The sequence below is a fragment of the Apus apus genome, chromosome Z, assembly GCF_020740795.1.
Source record: "Apus apus isolate bApuApu2 chromosome Z, bApuApu2.pri.cur, whole genome shotgun sequence".
Classification (NCBI taxonomy): Eukaryota; Metazoa; Chordata; class Aves; order Apodiformes; family Apodidae; genus Apus; species Apus apus.
Window position 1 is genome coordinate 21,299,881 of NC_067312.1, and position 24,414 is coordinate 21,324,294.

The window sequence follows — 24,414 nt, forward strand, 5'->3', positions numbered from 1 at the left end:
ACATACCCAGTAGTGTATCCACTAAGAAGTCCTGTGACACACAGCATTTACTGTAACTTTGAAAAGAAGTATAGAGCAGTGCTGCAGTACTGGTACCCAGATGGCACATTGTCTTTCCTTTGTGCTCTTCCAGCTCATGGTCCTGCCTTGCACAGGTCATATCTATCTGTACTGAGGCAGTGTTAGCAATTCTGTACAATGTCAGTGTAAGTACTTGAGGACAAAACACCAAAACACAGCTAAAAAGGCTAAAACAATGCAGTAGCAACCCCTTTGCAATTACAGGTGTTGTGTGCCTGCTAATGGTCAGAGAATAATAATAAAGGAGATCAAACTCCTAATAAATGCTATAAATGTACTGCTGCTTTCCCTGGGTGATACTTTCACAGAGCAGCTATCAAGTGCTGTGTTGTATTTCTCCTCTATCAGCTGTTTGGACAGCAGGATGCTTGGGCTAAATTTGTGTCTTTGCCTTGACTTTTAATAACTAAACAAATTTGAAAAACAACATGTCCTGGCCTCATTTGTTTTTTAGAGGCATTAACTAAAAGGCAACTTCACATACAGCTTCTATAGAAACTACTTCAGCAAGGTCTGTGATTAAGACACCACTTCTTCCCCTCCTTTCCGTAACTAGGTTTGTCTTTGGGGACTGCCCGTCTGGTGAACTCCTGCAGTTGGATAATTGAGAGCAGAGTGCACTCATAGCTGGTAGATAAATTAGGAATAATAAATTAGGCAGCTGTTTGATTAGGTGAGGAAATAATACTCAATGGAACTAATTTCCCGAGTATTATGAGTAGCCAAAAATCATGTAAGTGTAGCAAAAAGCATTTCTAGTGATTCTGAGTAGAACTCTTTGCAGAGGCTGAATGTGAAGGTTAACTGTCTCCCCTCTCCCTTTTTCTTTTCAATATGCCATGGCACTGAAATTGCTTTGTTTTGCAGCTATTTCTTAATTTTGATGGGGTGGGAGTGGACATGCCCCTCAAGCTTTAAAAAAGCAACGGGTTTTTGTTGGCTTTTTATTGTTTTTTTTGTTCTCTTGCCTCTGGTTTGGTGATTCAGGAGAATGAAATCTTTCTTGACACTTGCCTTGATGGGGTTTGGACACAGTAGGGGTAACAAATAAACAACCTTTCTTTCTTATCTCATTTGCTGCATATCACTTCCTTTTCCAACTCTCCTTCCTACGCTTGGCAGCTTTTGCTTAAAGTCTTTCTGCCCAGCATCCTATATTGTCCTTACACCAAGATGTGAGGCATAGTGACTGTCTAATTGTTGTCCTTTGCTAGGAGATCCCAAGTGCTGAGGAGTAGCAAAGAGGCACTGAATGTTAATGTCTCCTGTAACCCTCCCACCAAATGCAGTGCATGGCTCTGAACTCTTGGGCACAGTGTAGACTGGATTGTGGGTGGCTTGACTAGCCACAGTTACTTAATTTTTTCTCTTAATGCTTCTAGTAACATTACAATAACTGTATCTACAGGGGACTGAAGCTAAATGAGCAAACGGAGCCTTAAACTCTTGTTAAAATGCTTTTTCAGTCCCCACAGAAAATTTTTTATTAACTTGGAACTCTTGTTTCTTTTTTGTTTGATTTTTTTTTTCTTTTTGGTTTGAATTTTGATTTTGATTCAACCGTATTCCACTCTTTTACTTTATTCTGCAAAATAAAAACTGCATTTTATTAACTGTAGGATGTGAATGGCACAGCTCATTTTTCTGAGTTTATCTTTTGTCTTTGTACTGAAAACAAGACACCAGCCTGCATGACTTGGATGTGGCTGGCCTGTACTAGTTGGAGGCCCAGAGTTAGGAAAAAATTGATCCAGCTCAGTTAGAATTTTGCTGAAGAGATTTTGTCCTCTTGTTTATTGCTTCTGATGGCTTAAGTATGGATAATTTCTATTAAACCCAATATAACCTTGTTCTAGTTTTGAAAGGTATTACATAGCCTTTTTGTACTAGCTGACAAATTCTTGTATCACAGCGTGGTACTTACTGTAGTAGTACACTGAGATACAGCATCATCTGCATTTCTCCAGTGCCTTGAATTTTGTTGTATCTTTAGAGCAGACTTGGAAAAGTATAGGCTTGGTTTTGGCCAGCTTAATTAAATTCTGGAAACTTCTTCTCTTGAGGCTATTTTGAAGTATGTTCTTTGAAGTGACAGTTGCTGCACAGATGCTTATAACCAGCATGTTGTAAAGCTGACTGAAGTTAGAAACAGTAAGGAAATGGATCACAAGTTTTGACATAGTTGCTCCTGCCTGGCTGGAATTACATGGTGGTTTCAATAAGAGTTGTTTAAAAACTTAATAGCTGCAAAATTGATAATGTAAAAGTTCACTCTAAAATAATGCTTCCTCTGTGTTCAGAAGTAACTTCTGTGGGTAACTGTACTAATACTCTTTTTCTTTTCCGTGCATTGATGTTTCAACAAATAATACAAATAACAATTACAGGAAAGTAACAAAGCAGGATTTTTCTAAGCAGATTTTTGCAGTTTGGTTTTTATTTTGTTCACTGCTCATTTCCCTGTTTTGGCATAAAATGTTGAGATACTTTTCACATCAACAGGTGGAAACAAGAAGAATATTTTTGCTTGCCTCTCTAGGGATCTGTTGCTTGAAATTTTCTGCTGCCTTCAAAACAACAGCTGTTTTTGTACTAGCAATTTACAATTGTATTTACTATGAAATAGTGCCTAGCAACATCTAGACAGGGTTTTTGCTGCTACAGATGACTGTCACCGAGTGTGTACTATCTAGTTGATTTTCACTTGAGCAGGGTCCTAGCAAGCTGATACTGTAAAGTGTCTGAATGTCTGTAAGTCTTGCCCTAACTGGAAGTGAATTGTTACATTTAGTAATAGATATTTGAACTGTTGGAATGCTGAGTCTGAAGTGGTGTGTGAAAGAACGTAAAGGAAGTTATTCTTTTTGGCTGGCAGATTTGGACCATTCTTAAAAGTTTTTGAAGTGAATGTGACTTATTCTTAATAAATACAAACTTCCCACTGAATGGAGCATTAAAAAACATTCCCCTGTGAATTCTGGGTGATTCTTTTTGGCAAGCAAGGACATTTCCCAGGGAGGTTGCCAATATAAACATCTTGTGTGTGCACTACCTTGGGCTCCTCCTGCTGCCCCACTTCTCTGAAACAACTTAGCTGGCACTGGCTTTGCCAGACACTGTTGTGCAGGCCGCTGGAGTTGAACTGGTCATGCTATTGTCTGGGAATTGCTGCCTAAAATTAGAGTCTCTTTAGCCAGCAAGACCTCCATGTGACAGAGAACAAACATTATCTGTAGTTTTCGTTCCTGCTTCCGTTTACTGGGAGAGAGAAACTAATGAAATGCAACCAAACAAATTTCAGAGAGCTAGGAAAAGCAAATTACCTGATACAAGCTTTTGCTTAGACTGTACCTGTTTGGCATAATTTGAGTTCAGCTTGATTATTTTTGAAGAATATTTGTGGTTTTACTGATGTTTTGTAAGCTTGTAAGGTTTATACAGAAATGCAATTCTTAGTTTAGCCGATGCTTGTTGTGAGGTGTTGATGAAAGCCACTGGTGCTTTCAGAGGTGGAGAGTGCAAGGCCTCACGTCGGAGAACTTGTTCCCAAATACTTTACGATAAGAACATAGGCTATGTCTATTTCTTTTTAAACCTCAAAGCTTATAAATAATCGTATTTGTGTTCTGAATAGAAATGCAGTGGATTAAAATCGGGACTAGCAAGATGAGCAGTATTGTGTTAACTATTGCAAATTACTGCAAAGCATGCTTGGAAGCTGTTGTTGTGAGGATTTCATGTCATGAATTCACTGAAGCTTGTCAATGTGGAGGGGAGGGAGAAAGTTGTATATCATATGCCAAAAAGTATTTTTTAAGTAATTAAATTATGTTGTTTGACACCATTTCAACTACCTGCTTAATTTGTGAGGTTTAATTAAGATATAGTCAGCTGTTGCAGACGTGGACATAAAATCAATGCCTAGTTTGCCTGAGGAAAAGGCTCTTCTTCCTTTCAGGGTCTTTTTTTCTATTTCTCTTCAAAGAAAAAAAAATCATTAGCAATTTGGAGAGCAGAAGCAAATAGCCATTTTTAAAATTCATGTCCTCAAATGTTAATTTGATGCTTTGAGGCATAAATGACCTTTCTAACCAGCCCAAACTTGTCAAATAAAGAAACGGTAGAAAGAAGCTGCTTTGTTCTAATATAACAGACTGCTTTTCAGGGGGAATTTCAAAACAATTCTGCCTCCCTCTTCTCAACAACATTAAATTAAACTTTGGCCTGTGCTATGTTTGAATTTAGATGTGTATACATCATTGGAGAGTTGGAGAGGCAATCTAGACAACCTGTGCAAATTGAACCATAGACTTCAGCTCCTGAAGCCTAGAGCAAGTGAATAATACTTTCACCCATATTTATCCCAGCTTGTATTACTTAGCAGTTAGGAAAAGCAGTTAGGTGTGGGTCAGAAGCTGTGGAGAAGATTGAAAGGGGATTTCTTGTCACAAAACTGAAGAGTGGGGAGGAAAGGGGAGAAGAGAGCAGTAAAAACCACCACTGCCTCTTGAAACCTTTAATTTAAGTCTTTAGATGGCTGTATAAATCTTGGAGGTCAGGTTTAAAAATTAGATGTAAATCTTTTTTGAGTTTCTAGGGATTTCATTGAGACTGGAACTGTGTGTAGATATAAGATGTACAAGCAGGAAAAACACTTAGTGTATCAGTGCCAACTCTCTGTCATTATCATATTTACCAGAAAAAGGAACACAAAAAAGGTCATGGTGGAAGATAAAAGGAAATATAAAAAAAATGAGCATGTCTTTACAAAAGGTAATGCATTCTTTTTTTCTACCTCTTTCTAAAAAGAATTTAAACTAAGTTTGGTACTTCAATACCATTCTACCCTTCCAGTTGTGCTTGTAGCATCTTAATTTAATCTCTTGAAGGACTGACGTGCTTCTGAAGCAAGCATCAAAGTATTACATTTTTTCCCTAGGAGATAAGTAGAGATACAGAGTAGTATTCTGGTGTTGCAGTTCTTGTATCTTCTCATTCTCAGCTGTATCTGTATTTTTTGTGTTTTCTCACGAATCTGCATGCAAAAAAGGAACATCTAATTCCTGAACTTGTTCTTATGTTCGAAATTTAAAGATGTCCTAATTTTTCACTGGCATGTTCTACTGTATTAGCTTTGCTTATCTAAAGCATAATTTCACCATCAAGTTTCCCAGCTAGATGGGTGGAGGCAGGCACTGGTCATTTTCAAATATTCAGCAGCTAAGCAGTGTCATAAAAGTTCAGGATGGTGTTATTACTGTTCATTTAATATTTGGTCACTTGAATCTTTTATGTCAGAGTTTATTTTATCTTGGGGATGAAAAATGCAGCATGTTACAAAAAATATTTGAGGAAAGCTAATGTGCCTCCTTCAGCTTTTCTTTTTAGATTATCTTCTCAAAGCTGTTTCATATAAAATGGGAAGAAGAGTAATTACTTATCTCTTCAGTTCTTCTTTTGGCTTAATAGATGGTTCATACATAACACCTAATGGTAACTTTTCTGACACTAAAGGATCCGTCCATGAAGGTATTTTCCTTTGCTGGGCTCTAGTTTCCATGTGTGTTGCATGGCAGTCACAGTGGACCCAGGCATATCACTTGTTACAGGGACTGGGGTTATTTGACTCCAAAGAGAGAAGAAACAAAAGAAAAATTCTAATTATTGCTTCCAAAAATTTCAACACATGAACAAACTGTAGTCTGCTCTGTGGATGAGAACAGAGACCCTTCTTTTCTACTATAGTGTTTACAGAGTTGGCCTGTTGTAGACTGTGAAGTGGTAAATCAGTCTGTACTCTTCAGATCTAGGAACAAGCTGTTACTGCCACTAGGAATGCATATGCATGTACCAAGACTACAGAGTTACTGGTGGAAAACTTGGGCCAGCAGCACAAAGCTCAACATACTGACCTAAGTATGAACAACGCTTGTTAATTATCTTATAGCCTACTAAGTTTGTAGTTGATTCTAGTAGTTGATCCAGATTGCTGTCAAACTATATTTTGTTGCACAAAAACATGTGCTTTTGCTTTAAATTGGTACAACTATTTAAATTCTTGTGCATATTTTAAGCAACTGTTAGGTTCTTTTAAATTTGGTTATTTGAGTACTCAAATGATAATGTATGAATGGAGCTTTAAACAAGCAGAAACAGCAGAACTTCAAAAAAACCCTCTGCTGTAATGACACTGTTGCTGGCTTTTTTCCAGACAATTTTTGTCTACTCTCGGAGGCCACAGCCTTCTTTTAAAGCTGGGAATTACTTTATATGTCATACACCTATTAGATATCCAACACAGTAAAATGCTGAAAATGCTTCACCTGTTTGGCCATGTGTGTGTTTTGTGCTACCATGACAACTCAGTCATATAAAGTCTTGGGTTTGTGGTTTCCAGGCCTGATTAATACAATGTACTGTAATAAGGAATAGGAAAAAAACCCACAGGCTCTTTTCCAATTTAAATATAAATACTTCCCCAGCTTTTTTTGTGCATTGTTTCAGATTAGTCATAATTGAAATATTTATTTTGTTTAGTGTGGCACAGACACTGGGAGGAGTCACTGGACTTTATCAGAGCTTTCAGTCCCTGAGCAGCTTGGTTTTGGGGTCTCTGAGAAGGTGGTATGATTTGCTGTGTACTCCAAGAATGGCTTAAGGTACTAGTTCTAAAAGCATTTCCATGTCATGCTTTTCCAGCACCAGTGCTTATCCAGAAGGATATTACAGATAATACAAGCAAGACAACTTATTTTACTGTTGATACATTCTTCAGTTGCTGTTACTTCTTTCCTGTTCCAGTGTAAATAGATGGGAAATGAATTGAAGAATGTTCAAGCAAAACACAGAGCCACAGATGTTTAACTTTTCTAGGTACAGTGGTAGTTGGTTTGAAAAAGTAGTCTTACGAGTTCTCAGTTTTTTAAATGGGAATTGTAACTTAACCAAATGACATTTTTAATTTTTTTTTTACTACAGCTGCTGTAGTGCACACAGGAATGTGTGCACAGCTACTGTTTTTGTAAACAAAGCCTAGTAGCCAGACGGCAGTAATACTTAAAAAGTTGAGCGATATGGTTTGGGCAGCATCCAACTGGAATGTGCTATGCTTTGCCTAGGTAGTTTAGATTTAGTACACAGTGGAAGACCTTAAATGTGTTATCACTGCAATGGCTTGAAAGAACAAATAACTATTATGCAGAATACAAATAATGCTTATTAAACTTGCAGTTGATTCTGTCTGGTGGACGATCCAAATTACTGTCAGACTGTATTTACTTACACACAAACAGATGTGCTTCTGTTCTAAATCAGGATAATTATTCTGAACCAAGTTATACATATTTAAACAACTGTTAAATACTATGTTTCAAAAATAATTTCTAGTTTCATAAAGGCTTAATTTTTCTAATAGTTCCTTTTTTCACTGCTACTCCATTCCATCCTTCTATTTAAAGGGTTCAAACTTAGTGCTGTATGCCTGAAAAACTGCTGTTAAGGAAAGAAGGAAAATAGTTTTCTTGCAGCGTATAGATGCCTAGATTACTCTGCTCTTTTTATATTTTTAATCTCTTGGGTAATTGTTTACTGAGATGTATTAAATAGTTTTGCTTACTTTCTAAAAGTAGGCTGTAGACTAGGAGATTCTTAGCGTCATCTTAGTCCTTGTCAAATTTATTGGGGGATAATTAAATGGATCCAGCTCTTGGTGACACAGCTATGGGAAAATACGATCCTCAAGCTATTAAGTGGCAAAATAACCGATAACCTTTTCTAAGACCTGAAGTTAGTATCATCAATAAATGATGGCAGACTTTATTTCTTTTTTGAAGAATGGGGTAGGTCTTCCTGTGAGGCTGCCTGCCTCTTCCCTTCTCTGTCCCCGCTTTTGATGTGAGAAAAGTCTGCATTGTGAAACAGTTGAAGGAAACAAGCCGGACACCCCCCCCCCCCTCACTCCCTATCCTGTCCAGACTGCCGGTTTCTCATGCACTGCTCTTCCTTGGAGCAGACATTACTCTACAGGTTGTGCTCTTCTCTGTGAGCAGCACAAGCAGGGGCTCTTCTTCTCTCTTCATTTGGAGTTCATCTTCTCCTGGTCTTAGACATCCTTCTCATCAGAGAGGGCCAGTTCACCCTGGAAGCTTTTTACATATGAACTTATTACAGAGTGATGCGAGTAGGAAGCAGTTTTTGACAACTGCATCCTGACTCTCCTCTGCGGTTGGGTGTCACACAGATGTTCCTCTGGGATAGCTGTCAGCCTTGGCCATAGGTCAGGTCACTCTGCCATCAAGCTTCACTGCCTTTCCTCAATGTGACCTGTGCTGGTAGTCTATTAGTTAAAATTCGTAACATTTTGGGGAAAAAAAAGAAACACACAGAATGGGAACAGAGCTTACATAACAGTGAAAACAGCAAGATATTTAGAAAAAGAAGTCTCAGCTAGACAAGAAGACCTTGCAAGTAGTCAACAACCTGTCCTTGAGACAGGCCTGTCACCTGCAAAACAGATTAAAGGAATGGAAAGGAGTAGTCCCTACAACTTATCTTGCTATAGCCTTGAGCACTAGCTAGAAAAGTCTAATTTGACTCACCATGTTAATATCTCATCAACATATTGATATGCTAATATAATACCAAAATACCCACCCATAGGCTAGAGGGACCCATACTAACAAAAAATCCTCTATTCTTTGAGTATACATAGTGAAGTTTTTAAGCACTGTTACTTTAAATTGAAGGGTTTTGGTGGTCAGATTGTTTCTCTTCCTGTAGACTACTTTGTTAAATATGCCTCTTGGAAGAAGTAGATTGTTTGTTTGTTCTTAATCTGGCATAATTAGTTTGATAAATGACTTTGCTTCCCCTCATGCTTCATAGATTTCAAAAGTTATGATGGTACTTCCTCTCTGATAGGGTCACCATTGCCATATCTTGACAGGTATTGATGTGTTGTTTGATCAGCTTACTGCTTTAAAAAGAGAAATTTTGTATATTCCCATAACAGCACATAAAAAGAGATGAAAATATTACTGTTGTTGCTTTATAGAATGTCTTAAGCAGATTCAAAGGAGGAGACTAACTGGCAATTTTTGTGTTGTTCTTATTGCACACAAATGCTGTGTATGTGAGTATATATGTGTAAGAGGGACTGCTAGGCATGATACTGGTTTTTCCTTCTGCAGTTCCTCCCTGGTACATCAGCATCTGCAGTCCATACTCTGATCAGCAGTGCATAGCAGGTAGCAACCCACTTCCAGCCTGCTGATTTCTCTAAAATCTCAGGCAATGTGGTAATTCATGCTCTTCTTTTACAGAAATCTTAGGACAGCCTGAATTTTCTACTGTGTGAATAAAGAAAGGAGGAATAAGAAAGCCTTGAGCATCCTTTTGTATTGAAACAATAGACTGTATGACTATTACATGCTCATAGTAGAGAAGACTAGATTGAACCTCTGTGTGGCCAATGAGGGCTCTATCTGCCACTTCTGTCTCATCTGTAGGTCTATTTGTAACTTTGAACAAGGAGAATGGACGAGTTGGGATTTTGCTTTTGACGTTCTGAAGCAGCCTGTAAGGTCACTGGAGTGTTGTCATAGCCCCCAAATCTTCCTAACATCAAAATTATCTGAAAACTAATTCTAGAAGAAATGGCTTGCCTGCCTATCCTCAGCATCTCATTGAGAATAAAGCTTGCTTTAGCTAAGTATATTGGACTCTTCTTTGATTTATGTTAGATTTGACCTTCAACAGAGAGCAGATTATTGCTTGCTCGAAAGCAGATTCAGCGTAGTGTTTCTCAGAGGGCATCACTTCAGTAATGTGAAGTAAGTTCCCTGCATTTACTTGGGCGGCTTTGGAATTATGTCATAGAGGTCAGGATCTGAGCTGGGAACATGCTAGTTCTCACTGTGTTCTAGACTAGACGGCTGATCATTTTGTATCCTGGAATGACCATGTTCATAATTGATTTTTCCTGAGTTAGGTGTAGGGAGGGTTGGTGACACTGTCTCAAGAAGACATTTAACATAGGAGTATACTGAAGCCTTTCCTGAAGGCCATGAAACAAACATCTTACATGTCCAGTGCTTTACCTTTGTTTCCCTAGTTTAAAACTTTGATTTCTTTACTCTGAGGTGGTTTGCTATTGTGAACATACTGGTATGTAATAGAGCTCAACAATACTACTTCAAGTATCCTCTAGTAGAAAGAAAGAACAAAACCTGTTGCAAAGGCTGCTGCTCTAATACAAGTATTCACATTTCCAGTGGCAAGAGTAGTCTGGAGTAGGTTTCCCACCAGCTGATGAGATACAATTCCCTTTTCACTTTCTATCATATCAAACCAGTGTTAAACTATAGATTAGGGAGTAAGACCCAGAAATTAAATTATATCATATTAGTAGTTGTAGGCCAGAAGCTTGTCATGTTTTGTTTTCTTACTCTTAGTGCTGGGGTTTTCTTGTCTAAAATAGTTTACGAGCTGCTCATTTATGGCTCTGTTACAAAGAACACCAGGGAGAAGGCCTAATACAAGTACAATGTTTTTCAAAGGGAATAATGCTACCTTAGAGTACATAATATCTGAACAAACAGGCAATGAACAGCATGTAATTCTGCACATTATGCAGCTGCATGAAATATACGTATCAGTAAGGTAGCAGATGCTGTAGTTGTGAAATAGCCATGTAAAGTAGCAGTCTTTAGCAGCAGGGTGCTGCTCTGTGTCAGACTCCTTCACATGTAATGAATAGCTAATTTTAGTTCTCTGATTCGTGAGAGACTGGAGGGTATCAGGGAGGGGTAGAGAGTTCCAGCAACCAAAACCAGCAGGATGTGCTGAGATGGGCTTTTAATGGAGCAACATTTCTGAACTCTTGGGGGCAAATTCATAAAGAGGGGTGCTCATCTGTTACTTTGTATTCAGACTGAGAAATCAGTGCTGCAAACAGGCAGGCAGTCGCATCAAGTACACATTGCAGGGATGAGATGGTGACAGGTTTCAGTGCTTCTTTGGAGGTGGTGTATGTCTTTTTGTGTGCAACCAACAGATGAAAACAAGCAAATGCATACATGATAATTGGCACTGAAAAGGTGAGCAATGTTTTCCTTCATCCCTCTTTCAGACCGTGGGAGGATGCTTGATGATCCAATTAATTTATGTCACAGATTGGAAGATTGAGCTAGCAACTGCATCTGGTACTTGTACATGTCATGATCATTGTCTTGCAAGAGGTGAGAATTAAGGGTTCTCTTGCTGAGAAGCAATGTTTTCTTGCTGAGTAAGCAGAGGCCAGCAAACTTTCAGGTTTCTAGGTTCATTGCTGTTATTTTTTAAAAGTATTTTAAAAATAGTTGGCTTGATGTTCAATTATTTATGTTGGAAAGTGACCCCAGTTAACCTTAAAAATATCATGATTGCTTGCTAGGACCAAGCTAAGTCTGTGTGTCTGGACATCTAAGGGAAAAATTTAAGGAGGGCAGAAGGTTATCATAGAACATCTGTCACACTCTCATCCAGAGATTCAAACTGCAGAGAGGAAAGGCAGATTTCTAAGGAAATGACTGATAATGTTTGCAGCTCCTGATATCTGTCTTCCTCCATATCAGAGGAGGAAGCCTCCTGTTTGATTAAGTAAACAGGAAAAAACAGATGCAGGAAATAGTAATCCTTGCTACATAGTCTAATCTACCATGGTATAGTGAATAATTTATTTAAACAATTTCTCAATAGATAACAATAATGCTAAATCGTAGCTGACCTTCTGGAAACATGATGCTACTTGAACAGTTCTTTTCCTTCCCATTTGACTGAAGAGGGTGTAGATGGATTTTTTTTTTTTTTTTTTTGGGTGCCATTTTAATTTTAAAATGTGGACAGCTTTGGCATATTACTCAGGTGCTTCCTTCAGATTATTCTGCTGAGAGAGAGCAGGTGAGATTTGTGGAAAGAGATGGTGATGTTGCAGGGCAAAAGACTGAGAACATTCTTTCTAGATACCTTCCATTTCTTCTGAACTGTATGACGAAAGTGAATCAGTAGTCTTCCACTGAAGGGGCCTGACTTTGAAGTATTTCAGTTCATTTTGATGAGACATGGAATATTGACGGTGTTAAAAGTTAAAGGCCTTGTTTTCAGTTTATGGGTTTTCATTATTGTAACAAAGGCTAGATACAGAAATTAACTCTTTCTGCCTTATTGTTAGATAGACAACCACTTCAAATACTAGCAGGTCTCCTGATCTGAGTATCTTGGGTAACAATAAAAAATTATTTGCATGTGATCTTGTCTCTGTCTTGCTATTTAAGTGCACAGCGACAACACAGCCTTAGGCAGGTGGGAATGTTATGATGTTACAGTCTGGTATGTTGCTGAATTTAATCTTAATTGAATCTAAGAGAGAAAACAATCTTTAACCATTAGTAATAATATCAACAACTGATGTTAGAGGCATGATTCCAGTTCAGCTGTTCTGCCAGCAAAGGGCACCCTCTGTCTTTATCTGCATCTGTTTCTGAGTTCATATAAACACCTGTTTTTTCTTCAAGAACTTTGAATGATCCTGCTTCCCCCCCCACCCCAAATATGTGTATGTAGGTTATGATAAAAGTTAAGAGCATAGACAGAGATTATTCTTTTTGCAAAAGGTGGACAGAAGACGTGCATCAAAAAGGAGATTTAGTGCCACTACAGGACCAATGTCTAATTTGAGATAAGTAAAATTGACGATCAGCCTTAAGTTACAAAATTAATCAGTAATGTATTTAGTCTTGTGAATTTGGTTTCATGTTCATCAGCAAGCCTAACACTTTACTGTTTTAGTTGGCAACCAAAGCCAACAAAACAAGGCATTAACCACACTTCCACAAGTACACCACCTACCACCTAATCACAAATGCTAATAACTGTAGTATAGCTAGGTTGTCAGACGCCAAAGGCAAAAAAAAAAATATGGGAAGAGAATGCAGGGATCTGGAAGGGAGGGTGTCACATCTTCAATGTGTGAAGCAGCTTGTTTCTTACTTGTAGATACTTGTTACTCACTTGTAGATAGACAAGTGGCAACATCGTGCAGGTTTTGTCTCCCCAGAGTGCACTGTAAAAGTGAAATCAGTGATGGTGGTTTTGTAATTGTTTCCTTTTCCTCTGTCAAAAGATAGTTGTGTTTCTTGGCTTGTCAGTAGAAGTTAGAAATATTTCTGTGTTCCTAGATGTGTTTTTTCTTGAGGTCTTCAGTCTAGTAGCTTATGTACTGTAAAACATGGTCTGGAACCACAGCATGCTGAATTCTGTAACTTAAAAAATCTAGATTATAAATTAGAGTGTGTTTAGTGGTATAATGTGTCCTCCTTCCTTAGGTTGTTTTCTTTAATTTATCCTGGAAGTTTTGGTTCCTTGATTGTGTTATGTCTGCTTTTTCTGTCTTCCCCTTGCCTTTCCAAACTTTTCACTATCTCTCTGTTGTATGGAAAGTCTTGATTTTGTGGATGTGAGGCATGAATTAAAAAAAAAAAAAAAAAAAAAAAAAAAGTCATGTTGCATTTTATCTTCAAACCTATGCCTGTTAATACAGGCTTGGATAGCTTAATTTTTGCTAACATACTACCAAGATTCTGATTAACAGAATAACTGTTAGCTTGTTTAAGTCATGGGTGCTGCAGATTACAGGTAAATATTCCTAAGAATTTCTTGGCTCTGGCAAGGCTGAATGGTATAACTTGCTTATTCATGGAGAATTAGTGTGTGGCTTTAGAATAAGGAATGGGCTTCTAAATTACCTCTTTAAGAAAATAGCATATGAATTGTCCCTGCCTTGTTTGAGGACTAGCTGTGTGTTCTGAATATGCTGGCATTGGTTTAGTCAGTAGAAGAAAGTATGTATATCAGGCTCCTCACCAACCCACTCCTGCCCTTACTAATTCCAAATTGCTGTGCACACAGCTCCCAGAAATCAGAGATGCCAAGAAATTAGAGCCTATGAACATACATAACTATTTTTGTTTGAACTAACAGAAATCTGTATTTTACGAATATAAAAACATACATTAGCAACTTACTCTCAAAATTGACTGTGTGTTTGGAAATCCATTTTTCTTACATGAAGTCTATTCATTCTACATCCTATGTGGAAAGAGGTGGTGAACATCTATGTGGAGGAGTACCAGTATAACAAGTTTTCTTAGTCAGTTTTTATCATGAGGTGGGCTAGCCCTGACTGCTGTATATTGATTTTATTTCATCCATTAATAATTGAAACAGTGAGGAGTGTGGAAAAACCATGGACCACAAGAACCTGATTTCATACAAGTCCACTTGTTATGTTGGTTTAGGCTGTGTGACAGTGTGTTGTCAAGGATAATCTGATGTATAGGTGACCTTTGCATGATTTATTTTTAATGCTTTAATTGTTATTACAGTAGTTCCTTGGGATTCTAATCTGTATTTAGGGCTTACTGTAGTCGGCCATGGGGAGCTCCAAAAAAGATACTTCACCCAATGTTGGCTTCAGCCATGCAGGGGTGACTCACTTGTGATACTGATTTTTTAGGCTATCACCCTGAAACTCTTTCAACATGGTTTTAATGGCTTTTTCTCTGCTGCTTTGTCAGGAAACACTATGTTGTATTTCATTATTTTTTCTGGAATCTCTTGTGATGCTCTGGTGATCAGAGGAAGTTGCTGAAAACATTTATCTTGTAAAATTTACAGTCCCAAATGAACTGAGCCTCTACCAAGTCCAACGTTTGGACTGTTGTTTCTACACTTAAAAACTGTCTTCTCTTTTTACTTCTACTGTGATTATGATTAAAACAATTCAGTGGACACTCCAACTCCTGCAGTAACACATAAACATATACTAAAATGTAAAGCGTTACAAACATTTTGTAAATGCTAAGAATTAAGTCTTTGTGGATGTTTAGCGTGCAAGTTGAAGAACATGATCATGGAAGTAAAGAAAGGGATTGTCACTTTCTTATTTTTCATTTGGCACAACTGTAGTATTGGATCTCTTTTCCCCCCCCCCCCTCCACTTTTTAAACAAAAGAAAGTAATTTCACAACTAGTAATGGAGATGGGAGTGGCAGTTTCCTCTTCTAGGACAATTATAAGACTTCCTGATGGAAAGTCAGCTTAGTTTCAAATTTATGTTGGCTTGTGCATAGCTTAGACTTGAACTGTTTGTGTGTAATCTTAAATTGTTCAATCAGTTAAATGTTTAGTGTTGCTGTAATGACCTAAATACCTTTTACAGCAGGATGCTTGTGTTTCAGACATCCTGTGCTGGGTTTTCCCAAACTGTAAGTATAGTTGTGGAAATCCAGACACTCTTTTCAGGAAGTAGTCATTTTATAATACTTCAAAAATCCCTTCCCAGGTTTATCACTGATTGCTGTTGTTTTCCTGTTTATGATATCCACTTCCCATTAAGAAATACAGTGAGAGTCTGATCAAGCTCTTATCAAAAGAATGAGAAAGCAGTTTTTCCTGATGATACAGCAGTGCTATGACCCAAGCAGAATGTAAATTTTATAGGGTTTTCTTCTTGCTTTCACCTATTCTCTGATGAAGTTCAGTGTTGTTTTGTTTGTCTTTGAAAATCTGTGTGGGCAAGTGCTGCTAATCATGCTTTACTTGTATAAGTCAAGCAACGTTGGAGACTTACAGAGGCACTCTACAAATTAAGTCAAAGGTGATCCATAAATTAAAACAATAAAGCTGGTACAGCCTGTGTGTGACATAAAGGACATGCGGTAGCAGCAATAAAAAGTATGAAAACAGTACAGATGTGGTTGGACTTGAGGATGGAAATTTTGAAACAAAAAAAAAATTGGTTAGCCCGGGTTCTTCCTCTCTTTCCAAAATGAGCAGGTCTTGCTGGAGGTTTTCTTCAGTATCAGATTATTTAATTTCTGTTACTTACTTTTGGTGGAGACCGATGATTCATAGTTGAAGGTAAGCCTTTAACTGTAGACACATAATACAGAAAATGTCTGCTCTTAGCAATAAAAATGTAAATAGTAACTTAAAAAATAAAATCACAGAATCGTAGAGTGAGTTCCTCCTCAGAAGCTAGTAACCAATGTCTTTGCACTGATTCTCTGAAGACGAGGTAAATCCATCCTTGTTCTTGGGCACCCTCAATATGTTCCCAGGACGCAGATCCTGGCAGACTGTCTGCACATCCTGCTGTCTCAGTCTGTTCCCTTTACAAAAAACAGAGGCCTATGAAGTTCAGTGGCAAAGTAAGAGTTTTGTTTATAAAATTTAAATATAGATTAGTAATCTGTCTTAACCTCTTGTTTCCAGCCTTTGTTATGGCTGAATGTAAACTTGAGCCTGATGCTGGGCTACATTTATGTTCTCTTACGATTCACCTATAAACATTTTAGTGTGTATTAGCTGGACAGTCTCGGTAGCATGGTTATTTAAAAGCTCAATTATTTTGGAATAGCTCCACTTCTAGCAACTTTATTAAGTACCCTTTTTTTCCTTAACCTTTATTTTGCATTTACTTCCAGTTTCTCTTCAGCACCATTGTAGTTTCAATGACTCCCACTTCAAGCTTTTGCCTCAGTGAACTGCTGTATGATGGATCCAGGCAGTTTGCCTCAGCTCCCTTCCTTTTTATTTTGTTAGCTGGTGCTTTTTTGATGGTTTATACTGATACTGAGAAAGGAGCTGTTAAAACTCTTAGCATAGTGAAGCAAAGTTTGTCTCTAACTGATGTCCTTTTTTAAAAAAAACAAGAAGAACCAAACAGAACACCAACGAGTTTGGGTTGTAAAGCTGAGACATGCTGGCCCGCAGGTCAGCCTTGCTAACCTTCTGGCAGGGGTCAGTCAGCATTCACACTTCTAGCAAGTGCTCAGCACTCTACTAGATCTTTAAAGACACTGTCTGCTTCTGCTCTTCTTCTGCTTTGTGAGCCATAAGCATCATTTACCATAGCATCCTAGATCACAATTGGGACATCACTGTGTTAGAGGCAGAGTTCTATGTTACTGCTGTCCAGAAGGCATTTTTTTTGACGCATCTCTAACTTACACCAGATTTTGCTCCTTTTACTTTGCTCACAAAGCTAGTGCTACAAACACCTGAAATGGGATTATATCCATATTAAATGAGTTGAAGTGCAAATGACTTTGAGTTTTTCCAGAGATGTGATCTGAGGCTGTGAGCAGTGCTGGTGAGAACATAATTTGTAGCTCGTTCAGGTTATCTGTGGGGTGGGTTGCAGGTGGTTTAACTGCAGGGATAACAGTGAAACCTAGAGGAGGGACCCTTGAGGCCATGCTTATGGCTGCATGTTTTTTTCAATGCCTATGTTTCCAGACAGCATGAGCTGCTGCAGTCTGCATTTGCTTTTAAACAATCCAGATCTTAATCACTGTTGGGCATGGGAAGGCACTTTGCTGTGTTATTTGCTGTTTGAAAAGCTTTTCCCTCTCTTTAAGCGAAAGTAGTCTGGATGGATGTATCCTGTCCACAGTAATCCATGAGTCCTGCTCAGAGCACAATGATAAGCAGTTGCTTTTGAGCAGCAGAGGTGTGATCAAGCTTGGCCTTTGTCTAATGATTTTAATTAGTTGACCAGTTCTCAGATTTAAAGGTTTGGACTGCTGAAAGAAGTCCTGGAAAATATATATATATATGTATATATATATATAATTTTTTTTTTTTACATAATGGCTGAATTCACACTGTTAAGCCTAAAAAATGTTGCTGCTCAAGTCACTAGTGCTGCCACTGTTACAACATGCGTGATCTTGGACATGCACTGGCAGCAGTCAACTTTGAAGGTGTTTAGTAGAGCATGTGTATGGAGTTATTTAGTGCTACTGCAACACTCTCTTGCTTGCAAAAGTCTCAAAATATCAAATCCTTTGTACCAGCATGTACTATGGTAACTATTTTCCATTTTAAACCAATGTTTTCTCTGGTTTGTAAATAGGCTCTTAACATTAGCTTCAGGCTGAGTGGTGGCATGCAAAGTTTTGACTTCATAATAATTTCAAAGTGTGTTGTTGATCTGTTTAGTGTTCCAAAGTTCAGGCAAAATTAAATGTAGGATACTACTTTGCCATCTCAAGGGGAAACCACTTCTTTAAAAGACAAAATCTGAATGAGGTAAATACGGTTTAAACTTCCGCTTGTCTTGGGAAAAAAAAGCGTAACCACTGATATAAGTTATGAAAGAATAGCTAATGGGCATAGTTAAAAACTACTTTACATAAGCATTTCTTATTGTTTGGTAGGCAAGATGAAACAGAGGTATTTTTCACTTTGTACAGTACTTACATGTTGGCCTAGTAGTATAGTAGTTTGAATAAATTGTAGCTGGTAGGCCTGCAAGTTAATTTAAATTACTGTTAAAAATAGAGGGTATGTTTCTGATTTCCAATAGCAACTGATGTAGAGGGAGGTTACTCACATAGGTTTTGCATGCTCAGCACTCCCCAACTCTCAGAACAAGCTCTTCCTTTTTTGTTTGTGGGTTTGTTTTTTTTTTTTCTTTCTTTCTTTCTCCCCCCTCTCTGTAAGTAATCTCATTTGCTGGTCTCTTCTACTGTGAATGTTAACAACTCCTGGGCTTTTCTAAGGAGTGTATGTATGATTCTTGTAAACTACATGAGAAAAGAGTCAGTGGATCACTATTAAGGAAGACACTGATTTTCCAGGTAGCATTAGTAGCATATTTCCTAGTTTTACCATAATGTGTGCTTATTGTGTGCTCAAACCAGGACAGGCAGGCATGGTGTTCTCAGAAGGTACATAGCAGAAAGCTTTTCAAAAGCACTTTTTTTTTTTTTTTTTTTAAAAGCTTTATGGTGTTTCTGTAATCCAGTTCTGATAATTTTGTATTTTTTATAAAGGATCAGTGATGCCCAGTGGTGATGTATGGTTGCGTTTCAAAGCTTTCAGTTGCAATTCTGAACTTAGCAATTTATTTTTTTAAACCACTGAAATTCTTGACAGCACAGATACATTAAAAATATATGTAGTGTAGGTTTGAATTTTTAATACATTTTGTTAAGACATTTAATACATATGAACATAAATACTGTATGTTCATAAGAATACTCTGCTGTGTTTTAAGCTGGCAGTATGTTTGTTTCAATGTTGTGTTATTTGTATCTTTGAATAGGCAGCTAAAAAGTTTATTGAGAATTTTTTTTTTTTTTTTTTTTTTTTCCAGAGACGTTCACTCCATGATAGCTTGCTTTATTGTTGACTGAATCACAAATGAATGTGGCTGGTCTTGAATGAGAGATTTGTTCTCTGATTTCCTTTTGTTTTTTTTTCTTCCCCCCTGTGTCTACTAGAACATCTTAGAATTACAAGTTCTAAATGACTGAGAGAAAAGAAACCAATTATCTAAAATTTTAGATGGAATTACTCTTGTACTCTTATTTCCTTGAACCATGATACCGTATAATCTCAGCATAATTGTGTCCTTGCCTTGCCCCGCCCCTCACCCCCACCTCCCCCCAGCATTTTACAGTACTTGTTCTGATAATTCTTGTTCATTTCGGTCTGTATCTTTTAAAAATGTATTTTTGGACTTCATATATTGAGGAAGATGCTTTGTAACACTAAGTGATGGTAGAAATGAATTAAGCTTGTGAGATGTTATTGATGCTTATTTAATGCACTAACTTTGCTCCCTATCCCATGGGCTTAGTGGAACTCACTATTTCAAAGTTTGTTTTCGACTTGAGTAACTAAAAGCTGACCTGCTGTTGCTTCTCTGCATGCCACTGTCATTTGTCCTGTTTAGTGCCTTACTGTTTAAAGTTTGTTATATTTTTAAATATATATGTTTTATTACAAGCATATATACTTGTGTTGGAAAATACCACATTGTAGTTGTGTGTGTTTTGATTTATCAGGCAGCTTTACAGTCATAGAATCGTAGAATGATTTGAGTTGGAGTGACCTTTAAAGATCATCTAGTTCCAGCCCCTCTGCATGGGTAGGGAGACCTGCCACTGGATCAGGTTGTTCAGAGCCCCATCCACCCTCTCCTTGAATACTTCCAGGGATGGGTCTTCCAAAACTTCCCTGGGCAACCTGTTTGAGTATCTCAGCACCCTCACACTGAAGTATTTCCTCCTAATGTCTAATCTAAATCTCCCCTCTTCCAGTTTTAAACCATTACCTTGTGTCCTCTCACTACAAGCCCTTGTTAAAAGTCCCTCCCATCTTTCCTGTAGGCCCCTTCGGGTACTGGAAGGCTTCTATAAGGTTCTCCTGGAGCCTCTTCTAGTCTGAACAGCCTTAACTCTCTCAACCTGTGCTCTTAGGAGAGGTGCTCCAGCCCTTGGATCATCTTTGTGGCCCGTCTCTGGACTTTCTCCATGATCTCCATGTCCTTCTCATGTTGGGAGCTCCAGAATTGTGCATAGTACTTCAGCTGGGGTCTCACCAGAGCAGAGTAAGAGGGGCATAATCTCCTCCCTTTGACCTGCTGGCTACACTTCTTTTGATGCAGCCCAGGATACAGTTGGCTTTCTGGGCTCCAAGGGCACATTACTAGCTCATATTGAACTTCTTGTCCACCATCACTCCCAAGTTTTTCTCCTCTGGGCTGTTTTTGATCCATTCTCCAACCAGCCTGTATTTGTGCTTGGGATTGCCCCAACTCAGGTGCAGGACCTTGCACTTGGCTTTTTTGAACTTCATGCAATTTGCACAAGCCCACCTCTCAAGCCTGTCAAGGTCCCTCTGGATGGCATGTTGACCTCACCATACATGTGTTGTCAGCAAATTTGCTGGGAGTGCACTCAATGACACTGTCCATGTTGCCAGCAAATGTATGTAAACAGCACTACTCCAAATACTGACCCTTGGGGAACACCACTTGTCACTGGTCTTTATCTGGACGTCATTAGTTGATCAATGCTCTTTGAATGTGACCATCCAGCCAGTTCCTTACCCAAAGAGTGGTCCATCCATCAAATCTGTACTGTTCCAGTTTTGATACAGGATGTCATGTGGAACAGTGTCACATGCTTTGCTAGGTCCAGGTAGATGACGTTGTTTGCTCTTCCTTTGTCTACTGACACTGTGATTCCATTATAGAAGGCCATCAAATTAGTCAAGCAGGATTTGCTCTTGGTGAAGCCGTGTTGGTTGTCTTCAGTGACCCCTTTGCTTTCCATGAGTCCCATAGTATTTTCAGATAATGGATTGGATATATCCAACAGATTTTGGTAAAAAAATCACTTTGTAAAATTCACTGACTTCTAAGTGCTTTACCCTGATGGCACTTTGTCACAGTTCTCTTCCAGATGTACAGTGGCTGAAAATGTTGATTTTTAATAATAATAATAATAATAGTAATAATAATAATAATAATAATAATAATAATAATAATAATAATAATAATAATAGTTGTTATTATTATTATATATATTATTATATATATTATTATATTATATAATAATAGTTGTTGTTGTTGTTATTATTATTATTATTATTATTATTATTATTATTATTATTATTATTATTATTATTATTGGCTATTAAGTAATTTTTGCAGTATTTGAGGTGAGGCGCTTAGCAAGAAGCTAAATGATTTCATAAAAAAGCTTCATTTGGTATATTAATGCTCCAACTGCATTTCTAAATGCATTTTTGCGGAGTGCAAAGTCTCTAAGCATGGGAGATAGCAGCAGAGCTTGAGTTACTAGTCAGGTGCTGGTTTGAAAACAGTAAAACATTTCAAACTGTAGCTGCTGAAGGGAAAAGGTGAAACACGCCTGCTCTAAAAGTAGCAAACACGTTCTTCTGTCTGCGTCTCTTTTATTCGTTTTAGATAATTAATAATGAACAAGCTTTTTAATTTAAAAGTGAAACATTAGTGTTGTTGGGGGTTTTTGGAAATGATAAATATTTTCAGCAAAGGTTTTATAACTGAGTAAAAGAAGTATTTTCCCTTTGAAGAGAAGTAACTATTTGGAATGATGGCTTTTAGCTGAAGAGGCTTTTTGTGCTCCTTTGTATCTTTTAGTGAAATGTCATTGTCTTTAGGTCCCTGGCAGGTAATCCCTTTTGCCTTCTTCCAAGAGCATATAGCATCTCTCTTCTCAGCAAGCTATACACTACTGCTGGTGAAAGCTTTTCTAGCAAAGCGCAGTATGTCAATTTTTTTACCTGCTACTAAATTCTCATACTCTATTTTGAGAATATTAGATGATTAGGTCAAAGATGAATGAAGGCTATGCCTGCAGGAGGGAACAGCCTTCCCTGTTGAGTATTCTGTACAGTAGGAAGAAGTGGAGAAGGTGGTATTTGATGCCTGGTAGATTAAATTATAGCAGCCCTACTGAGTAGAAACATCCTGAATTGCTTTCTCTGGTATGTTGAAACTTTTTTAAAGGTCTTGTTTGCTAACAACAATTTATTTATTTCAAAACATAAACAGAAAATAGTGTTTCATAATTACTGGACATAGTACATCATTTCAGTGTAGTTAGTAGAGAGCTTCTACATTTTAGCCTACAAGGGCAACTGATGTTTTTGTTTAAACCCTCTGTAATTTGTGTAGGTTAGGTAACTTGGCTGCATTAGTACTGTCATTGTTTAGTCCAGGATTTGTGTTTATAAATGTTGCTGCTTGTAATGTGAATTCTCAAAAAAATCTCAGTGGAGAGGGAGGGAGAGCCATGATCTGTGTTTGTGTCTGAACAGTGTAGGGACTTAAAGACAATACTTCTGTTAAATCTAAGTATTTCTGGAGACATTAATCTTTCCAGATTAACTTTTTTGAATGCTTGAATTATATACTGACAAAAAATGATAATATTGTTGGAATGGCTGATTGGGCTTTTTAGTTAAAAAATTAGATTTAATGAAAAATCTTTCATTGGGCCTTTCTCTGTTGGAATTAATAGGAGTTCAGATACTTATGAAGAGTAGGAAGGAGTAGGATCAGGCCCTTTCAATGTTCAGATGTGAGGCGTTTCATCAGATCATAGATGAGACAGTTTTATGTATTCTTCATAGGAAAGTGATATTAAAAACAAAAATCTCCTGTGCCGTTTCCTTACCACCAGTCCAACTTTTGTTTACTGCGAATAAACCTGAAATAAATGGAGCCGGCTAAGTTTTAACAAAGCCTCTCTTTTTTAGAGACAGCACTTTAGAGGAGTGTATTGTGGCTACCTAAAAAGCAAAGGGAAATGCAAAGGGAGGAGCTCATGCTGCAAAGGGTGATTCCACTTCGTTTCTCTGTGCCAGTGTTGAGTGAAGACCAGAGCAAGAATACCATGTGTGCCTGGGCTTGTTCATCAACCCACCCTTTTCTCTGGTAGCACTTCACAGCATGCTGCCTCAACTTGTACTACTCTAACTGGTAAACATCCTTTTGCAAAGTCAAGGTTAGTGTGTGCATATGACCTTCAGGGTAGAGTGTCAGAGTACTGCAGCTGAATGTGATACAAACAGTAGTGCTGGCTGCACAACCTGCTCTGAATTTTACAGTGTAAACAAATGGAAAAAGATATTTTCCTCTGTTTCCTGTAACTTGAAGAGCTTTTTTAAAAACAATTGGATATACAGCATTTTGGAATAGAGCTGTGTATATATTTGTCTTTTTTTCCACCTAATTTTCTTGTGATTCTGCTTCCTACAGTACAATTTTCTGGTATATTAAGATTACTAAATCAGTTTTGGACTTTGAGTGAGTGTGGTTTTCTATTATAAATAGTTAAAGTGTACTGTACGGCCTAGATTTTGTATGCAGCATTGGTTCAATACTAGAATGTCATATGAAATTTAGTTGTATTATATCTATGCCTCTGACTTTATGCTTACGTCAGAATCAGTATCACACTGATGTAAAATCCAAAAGAAGCCCTAAATTCAGCTACTTGGTGATAAAATAGTGAGAGACAAACCTGGGTCTCTCAACAGACATGGGTTTAGATCTGATCTCGAGTTTTAGACCATGATTCAACAAGCTGCTGTGTTCGTTTAGTGGCATCTTTGCTTAAGTGAACATCTTTCATATGGTATACCATACCTTCTTGCAGTACAAGAAAGCATAGCTTTTTTGCCTTGTGTGTTACTATGCTGAACAGGACCATAATGCAGACTTCTGAAACAGCACCCACATCTCATTCAGTGTTACGAACATGATATTCTGTGTATTGGGCACTGCAGGGGTTTCTGTCTCCAAAGAGCTACACAAACATAGCTGTGCTACCAGGTCTTTGGGATGAAGGTGAGCTTTAACAAGAGCTCAGTGATGGGACAGGTGAAAGGAAAGAGGTTAAGTGACTTGTGTCAGTGAGTCAGTGGCTTGAGTCGGTGAGTTGAGACTAG

The 24,414-nt window shown here is 37.9% G+C and overlaps 1 protein-coding gene across 2 annotated transcripts in view; it reads left to right on the top strand.

Moving 5' to 3' along the window:
- ZSWIM6 (zinc finger SWIM-type containing 6) overlaps positions 1–24,414 on the top strand; it is a 115,054-nt gene that overhangs the window by 38,198 nt on the left and 52,442 nt on the right. The gene's annotated exons all lie outside the window — the stretch shown is intronic.